This window comes from Varroa jacobsoni, unplaced genomic scaffold (genome assembly GCF_002532875.2).
Source record: "Varroa jacobsoni isolate VJ856 unplaced genomic scaffold, vjacob_1.0 scaffold_1163, whole genome shotgun sequence".
NCBI classification, from domain to species: Eukaryota; Metazoa; Arthropoda; class Arachnida; order Mesostigmata; family Varroidae; genus Varroa; species Varroa jacobsoni.
Genome location: NW_019214065.1, coordinates 141,121 through 149,801, shown reverse-complemented (window position 1 = coordinate 149,801; position 8,681 = coordinate 141,121). Strand labels below are relative to the sequence as shown.

General features: G+C 39.3%; 1 protein-coding gene and 1 long non-coding RNA gene across 3 annotated transcripts in view; one reads left to right on the top strand and one right to left on the bottom strand.

Annotated features, from left to right (window-relative positions):
* The first annotated feature begins 2,341 nt into the window (after nucleotides 1-2,341).
* The window catches only part of LOC147752561 (uncharacterized), an 11,310-nt gene continuing 4,970 nt past the window's right edge, over nucleotides 2,342-8,681 (top strand). Inside the window, exon 1 of one of the 2 annotated variants that reach the window (XR_015313721.1) lies at nucleotides 2,342-2,678. This is a non-coding gene — a long non-coding RNA (uncharacterized LOC147752561). The remainder of the gene's footprint in view (nucleotides 2,679-8,681) is intronic. The other variant, XR_015313720.1, reaches the window with a different exon arrangement.
* LOC111267252 (syntaxin-2) overlaps nucleotides 5,640-8,681 on the bottom strand; it is a 12,491-nt gene continuing 9,449 nt past the window's right edge. The window contains exon 7 of the mRNA XM_022845365.2: nucleotides 5,640-6,024. The gene's annotated coding sequence lies outside the window, so the exon portion shown is untranslated. The remainder of the gene's footprint in view (nucleotides 6,025-8,681) is intronic.

Genomic DNA, 8,681 nt, shown 5'->3' with positions numbered 1-8,681 from the left:
TAAAGCAGCACTTGTCCTTTCGAAGGGCTGAAGTGATTTTTGGTTAAGAAAAAAAAGTGTTTTTTTGGCAATTAAACGTATGCGATGCTATAATTACCCCACAGATGTATCTTTGTTCTCTTTAAATCTCTGAGAATGTAATTTCGTTCTGACTTGTGTTAGTCTAGATAGGACAATAATGGTAACTCAAATCTGAATTTCGTTCTAGATTGGTCAAGCCTTTTTAAATTCATTGTATTCTTTGGTAATAAACTACCCAATTTCTAATATAAACGTGTATAAAGTTGTAGACCTGTATGCGCTTAATATATTCCTAGGAAGTACTTTTTCCAATAAATTTTAAGGCATTCTTGTGTATAGGTACCATTAATAGTACGTAAATAGGGAGTACTTCTGGTTGACGCAACCTTTTAAAAGGATGATGCTTCGTTTCACGTTCATACTCTACGGTACCTGAGAAGGCGTGTTGTGTCTAAAACCCGCGTCACTCACTCTGAAGTTGAATCGAGCATACGCTACATAGGACGATCGAATCACTTTATGAATACCTTCCTGCTGCTAAACTAAACTCTTTTAAGCACTAGCTTTGTGCACGTGCGTACCCCATTAGAAGATCCTGGCACGTTCTTTCCGCGTCAATCAATTGGTACAAACTTGGTAGCAACCATACCGTTATTACGATATTTTAACTTCGGGGTAACAATGAGCCATGGTAAGTAACATAATTATAATCTGAGCAAAGGAGCTAATGACCCTATTTTCGACACCTTATAAAAAGTCGGGCTGCCTTTTTGTTTAATCGTCGGATTACTGTCTGGAGTTGTAGTTACTAAAATGCCCCACAATTTCCGCCATATTATTTTTTTATTCATTACTTGATCGGTCGCTTTATGTTACAGCAGTTACGGCATCCATGACGACAAAATCTCTAAAACTACAAACCTGATCTATTAGTGGGGATGAGGCTGGCATCGCGAATGGAATACAACAATTTTCTTTCTGAGATCATTCAGAAGGGGTACTATGTCTTAGTTAGGTATGATTACGCAACAGTATGGCAGCATTTGGCTGTGTCACGAAGACCATCCGAGCACGACGAGTTTGCCGGTTTGAATAAGCTCGTAAATGTTGGGTGCGATATTATCAGCTAGCCATGGAAGATATCGTAGTGTTTATGACTCGCACTTACTTTGAGATATGTTCAACCTGTGATATTCTCGAACTAGACGGAATATTGGGACTTGCGTCTGCAATAATGTCACGCACGTAAAACCTTTGATTTTCTGGGTCTCTTTCATGACAAAAAGGAGTTTTTCCCAGGTAACGAAAGCTTCAAATTTAATATGCACTTGCCATTGTTGTGGAGCGTTAGTACTTTTGCTTTAAAGACTTGAGCTGATTTTACGATGTAGTTTGGGTCAGACTCTCACAGCTGCAGTCTAGAAGAAGTTTCGTATCAGCCAGTAGACCTTCTTTTACAAAAAGTTGTAATCTGATCTGGTAATGGTTGCCTACTTTACAACTAACTGATCCGTCTCCTATTTCGATTACGCTGTTGTTGCTACCACAGCAGAAAACTCTGGAACGTCAAATCCTAGGCTTTGTCTGCTGTTCCATAAACGACGTTTTGTTAAACCTCTATTTAATAAAAGTCGAAATGTCATCTTCTAGATGATTTGGTCAATTTCAAAGCGGACACCGAAGCACTGGTGTTTACAATATATGGCTCCTATATTGTATATAAAAACAAATAGAACATGAGGTAAAGTCCACTCTGCGTAAAATACTTTTACTAAAATTAATAAAATTTTTAAGTAATACCAGGAAACTTATATTCTACCCGACATGAAGGAATTACCCGACAGGAAGGAAAATCTCGTGATCTCCAAAAATTAAGCAATGAATGTGAAAACATTGCTAAACCTAGTAACGACCGACGAACAAGTTCAAACGATTACTTTAAAAGTACAGTTTCTGTAATAATAACGAAGTTACATGCTTACGTTGTGTCTATATAGCTATATATACAGTGTATATAGCCTATATAGTGATACTACGTTATTTAAATTGGGCAAGGTAGGAACTTCCAAATAAAATAATACATGAACCTGTTACTGAATATAGATTAGTATTTTTGTATCATTATTGGTTCTTCGTCGTCTGCTGTAAAATAAGCAGATTGAACTGTTCAAAACCATGCCTCGCACAAGAACTAAGAAGGGTTGAAAAAATACGTTGTCTTCGAATAATGAATCTACTGCGAAGCTCAAGCAAGCAGCCGACATATTTTCTCCACTGCCAATTCGACATGTGCCTTCTGTATTGGTGCTGATTATAGAAATCGTCTGCTATGAGAATTTATTTTTAGTTGACAAACCTTGATTCATTAAATCGACTGGAGGATATGTAACAATGTTAATCAACTAAAGCATTATTAATGACCGACAATATCGTCTTTCTCAACAAGAAAATGTTAGCCATAATAATAGCATTACAGTATTCGCGCAAAAACGGTAGGCCAAAAAAAAGAAGGGAGATATGTATGGAGCTAAGAAGTAGGACATAATCCGAGTGCAGCCTCTCCCGCCATTTCGCTCTCTGAAAAGCTTACTTTAACATCCTTCAGCAGCAACCGCTGGACACAGTTCTTCTAGGTTAAGGTATAGGACAAAACTAAGGTAAGTAAGGGTAGCATTATGTACTAAGTGTCAATGCAGTGAAAATTCGTTTTATATTTCAATGAGACCAAGAACCCAATTCTGAAAATGTGATCTCGTAACCTTAGTTTATTGAATTCTACAAGAAAATGAAAAGCTTTATTTTTTGTGTTTTGTGCTTGTAAGAAAACCGGAGAAAAGATCTTATTGCGATTCAGTTGAAGAGTTTTCCATTGATCAGGGCACGCAAGAACATAAGAACACCTTCAATCAAAAAGCACATTTAAGGCATGGAGGTTTCAGGCCCCTACAGGTCCATCGAGAATGCTCGCCGTGTTCGGGACACGTAGTGGTGACTGGTTTTCTTTATAGTATACTAGAGCGCCAGTATAGCCGGAAGCCTTATCGAGCTCTTTTTTTCACTTGCGGTTACTTCTCTAAATAATAATGGCCTTTTCTTGGTATAAAAAAAAGATTCTCACATTTAGGGTTGTAAACATTGTGTACGTCTAACAACTTTGAAATACCCTGTCAAAGGAATCCCATCAAAAAACCACCAAATTATATCAATTTAATATAGTGCGCATGCTCAAATACTGCTCTTTTTGAATAGATTCGAACTGTTATGGATGTGCGGATATTTAGCACTGAAAAAGAAATTTTAGCTTGTTGATTGTACTAATTTATTATACTACCGCGCTGTCCACCTTATCCTTTGCTTACTGGACATTTGCGGCTACTTACGGTGTTTTGGGGAATAATGCTTACGTTGTTATTCCTTGTTCTATTCAGATATTGCGGAGCAAACCAATGTAATAATACAATATAAGATGAATAAATATTGGATACGACGACGCTTAGTATATGTCGTAGTACGTATAGCGCCGGTGTAATGGCCAGTTAGCCGTTACACAGAACTGTGACGTGATTAGTAAGATCAATTCAGGCCGTCAGTGTTATGCAACATTGACAACGTTTAGTTTGTTTAGTATGTACTATCGCCTACAGCTGTTTCATACTGACTCACTCGGCATAGCAGAATTCACCGTAAGCACGTAGTGTACCCCTGCCTGGTTTCCCAACTTATTAGAAACCTATTGTATAAAACTTTGATATGCTGCTGCTGAATTGATGGTTTTTAACGATCCAGTTGCTGTATACTGCCAGGTACGTCGCACAGTAACCCTGTTGGGCTTCTTTTTCCTTGACATCGGCGCTTAGTGCACGCCCTTACGCAAGCGAGCTTGCGCTACGCAGGCCATGACTCATGAGGTCAATCCGGTGATACCAATCCTCGTTAAAAACAAAACAATTAGGAAATTGATAAATGCGACATTGATCGTATACATAACTACGTATGGGTTGTTACGTCGCCGATTTAATGATACTAATTAATTCGTGTCTAAATTTCCTCATAACATCAACGGGTCGCTTAAGCACTGTGAAGCTAAAAACTTAACACATGATTTGCATACCCATAAACCTCAAACAAGACCAGTCACTAGTTTAAAAGCAGTTAACACCATTTGTCGTATTCAACGTTGTCGTTTAAATGGCGGCGTCACTATTGCGATTGGAATTTATACAACTGGCGCATAATACACATGCTATTATTACTGTTACTATGCCATACTCAGGCCAACCCCAGCAGAGTGGTCACACCCACTATACTCATATCGAATCTCGATGGCTTCATCAAACAATTCATTTGTGAAAGGGGCAATCCACTCTTGTATTTCCACTACCACAATAGACGAGGATCACTTGCTTGCTATTTTCTTTGTTCTCACTGTTATGCCGTAGCATTATTTGTAAAATCACCTGCTATACTAAGGATACACCTCCTCTCCTGTTCCGATATTGTATCATGTATGGTATCCGCATCCAGGCATATCCCGACAGACTGTTGTATATTTAATATAGAGTGGCGTCAACTGGGACTCTGTATCTAGCCAAATCGTAAATTCCCGACAAAAGCGTGCGCTTGAAAGGCAGTCTTCGCCATTTCTGTTGACTGCCCCGGTGCCCTATCCAGCGCGATAAGTGTGGCCATTTCGCGGGTGGCAAGTAAGAGGGAAAATTGCAATTTTCTCTTTATTATTATTATTTTCGCGCACCGTGAAACCCATTGATAGCCTAGTCTTGTGGCCACAACCAAGTCTGGGTCTGCTTTCCATTTTAGCGATGCGTGTCGCCAACGAGAGAAACACTATTACTAGCTGAAGCACAATCTGAAACGTCCATATATTGCAAAGTAGCGCTGCTCAGATAATGGCCAGGGGTGTTCTTTCTAACATCCTGCCGCTTCCGTACGTTTATGATGAATAATATAGAAATAAGTATTAAGATAGATGTGACATATACGTGAAGTTTTCGTATGATTATGGGTATCTGAGCGAGTCTCTACGTAGATGCTTATTACGCGCAAACTTGTCTTCTTAAATCTGAGGCCACATGGCAATGAGGAAATTGTAAAAATGGTGATTATCTAATCCGCTCAGACGGTGCCATGTTTTTTATGCTCACTTTCACTTTAACGCGATATACGCGAATAAAATTAGCCTTCAGTTCAACACTCGGCGATGTTTCCGGCTGTTGATCAAACTAGATCTACCTGATCCGGTATCTATCTTGTTGCAGTTTCGACAAATTTGTATCATGTATAAAATACCATTTTGTTCCTCGCCCTAAATAACGTGACTCTGCTCACAACAGTACGATGAAAACAAATAAAATAAAATCGAAGAAATGCACAGAATACCCTGTATGGCTGCCTGTGCACATTGCACCGCACCCTAACACTGCACACTTTGTTAGTAAAGCCAATGGTACAGAAATTTGAAACACAAACAGATACGTACAAGCAAATAAATACAGATACACGAAGCTGACAAGCCATTTAGATGCAAACAATATCTATATGTGTGCATCGGTAGAAGATCTGGCTCGTCCATGCCGTCCTCCTAGTTGTCTGCTACTGTCTATAACGACTGATGCTGCTGTCAAGCTCACGAGTCTTCTATTGTTAAAACGGGAAACTAACAAAATCGTAGTGTCACAATAGTTGCCACATGGCATATGGACACTGGGGCTGTGGAAACGCGACGGATTGTATTCTGAGCACTGTCCGTCATTATTCAACACTTACGGGTTAACAATGAGCCGTCCCAGAACTTCGGTAGTTCGTGTTTAAAAGATCGTGTTCTTTTCGCCGAGGCACCACACAGTACTAAACTGCTGTACTAATTAAATCTAGTCCAGATCGTCGTCCCCGATGATGTCGAATTGCAGCAGGTTTTGCTCTTTTTGCAACTTTAATCCGGGCAGCGGTTGACCTTCGAACGTCTTCAGATTACGCCAGCGTTGTCTATTATTGTGTCATCATAAAAAAACGTGCAGTTATGATTACATATATTGACAATATACACTTACCTATCTATAGTTCTTGATAAAGCTTTAGTGAAAGCATTGAACTTGGATCCCGCACCCTTACTAGGGACATAAAACCTTTTTAATAACTGTAGTAATAGGACCATTAAGAGTTGGTAAACATGGATTACTCAGCCAAAAAATAGATGAAAAAATCTAAAAGTTTTTCCCATATCTAATTGAGGACAAACTGCACGACTACGAGGTTTGGTAGCAACGTACGGGCACGATTCTGGATGGATTGCGATCCGCAATATATTCATTCCTTTGTCATTTTGCTAATAGCAAAATATGCTTGGATGACTTTATTAAATTGGACTGACCCTGTGATTTTGAAGAAATCAAGTACGCTCTAAAAGTTTACTTGAGATTCCCATTGCTAGTGCATAATCACCAAACTATTCGATAGCAGATAAACAGTAGATTAAGAAAATCGTTGCTTGAATTGAACCATACTGCAAAGAGTATATAAAAGATAAGTAGTTTAACCCAGCGCCGAGTATAGTACCTGGGTTTTTAGACCCGTAATTTAGATTAAAAGTAGGCACATTTTAAATCATGTTGTACTTTACCGTAATTATATACTAATAGCAATTGAGCAGACCTGAGCAAAAGGTGAACCGAATCGTCCTATCAAGTTCTCTGATTAACAATGAAGGCTACATATAGCAAAGTGTTTTTATGCATAAATTGGGTTCGCCTCTTTGTCAACACTTGAATACGCGTAAAACTAGGTTCAGCTTCAAGCTTCATCCAATTGACACATTTTACAGAGTTGGATATCGAACATGCCAACGTAGCAATTCCGGCGGACGTAATGCTGCGTAACTTTACAAGCATCTATATTTTTCAGTGTCGTGGAGGGTTCGGCTTAGTAAAGCCAGGCGCGAAACGGGCTGGTACCCAACGGGGCGACACAGTCACACATAGCTAATCACATGCCCATCCTATCAACTTGCTGATACGACTAGATAGATATATTCTCTGAACGCCGTATTCCGATAACGGATAGCTGGCACGGACGTGCGCTCCGGCAAGTCGCAGTCGAAGCCTACGAACACCAAATTTTTTCGGCATGTATTCGAGGCATGTGTAAATCCGCGGTTGCTAAAAACCCTTTAAAAGGATAGCTTTGTTCGACGCCGTATACGAGAAAACAATGAAGAGTAGTCCCTCTTCATTTGTTGTGTCAAGCTAGGTGTCGTACTGTTCGTTTCACTAAGGATTTACACAACGGCCGCTTAACTACTGATTAAGCGGGGCCGCATCTGCTCATTGCTTGTAAACAGGTAGCAGTGTTTATAAAGCAAGTGTAGTAACAGTCGCCGTGATAGCTTGGTGGGTAACGTATTTGCTTGCTAATATTAGGGACACGTTATGGTAGGGGTTTAAACCCACACACAGAGAGACTTCGTTTTGTGCTGGGGGCAGCCCCATGGAATGCCTGCCGGCGGTACCAAACGTAAAACCCGAAACATACAGAAGCATAGAAATTAAAATAGAGGCAAATATGTATTTAGTGCTTCAGAATTATGGAGATCTTGAACATTAGATAACGGTGGGAAAAATTTTGGCTGCTAGTTCGCATGGTACTGTTAAATACGATGAAAATAGAAGAACACAGAAAATAGAAGTTTCTTAATTTTGTCCATCATGCCGAATTCATGTTGAAAGAATACACACTATTTTCGAAAAACAGAAAAAGTACTGCTCGTAACTCATGGGTAACTTGGCTGGCATAGGGCGTGCAATATGCAATTTCCTTTCTACAGAAGTATCTAACGACGGAAATATTCTGTCTTGTTTGTCTTCAAATAGAAAAACTGTAGTAACAAATGGTTATTATAAATTAGCTTTAGGTATATAAAGGAAATTTTCCCTTTCTTCACTATAATTAACGGCTTTTCAATATTTTTTTTTTAAATACAAACGTAAAACGAAAATGAACGGACAACGATTTTTAATTTCAAAATTATTAAGAGGTACAAGTTATGCACTCGCTTTGAAAAATGCAGATTACAAGCCAATAGGCTTATTGTAAATATCAAGCGTAATTAAAGTAGAATGTTCAATATAGTTTGATAAATGTGTAGGTCCCTTAGTTTCTACAAATAAAATGAGTGTTTTGAATTTTATATCGAGCACTGGCGTTTGGATTACTCAAAGCGGCCGGTTTTCACCATGAAGTGAAATGTGCCCGCGCCCGATTCCTACACTAAAATAAATTGTTGGTCATTCACCGACTCTCAGCCTGGGGTGTCTCATAGCTTTCCACGCTTAAGTTCTCTAGACATTATTACTAAAGCCGTAGGATGTGATCTTCCGCCAATATTGGCATAGAGAGATATTTTTTCCCTCGTAAGAAACATCTTTCCCTTCTAAGGCTTTTAACGATCTGATGTTTCAGGTCATCCCTGCTGTGAGCTTTCTTGTGAAAAAGTTCTCTAAAAAAACGTTTCATGCGAATGTCCAGATTCAAACACCCAATTTATGATTATCTGGCTTATGGTGCCAGCCCCGCTATCGCTTCATGTAGTGATAAGGTCCGAGTTCGCCGGAACTCCGTTTCGTGTCCAGACCACCTTAGGTGTTCCT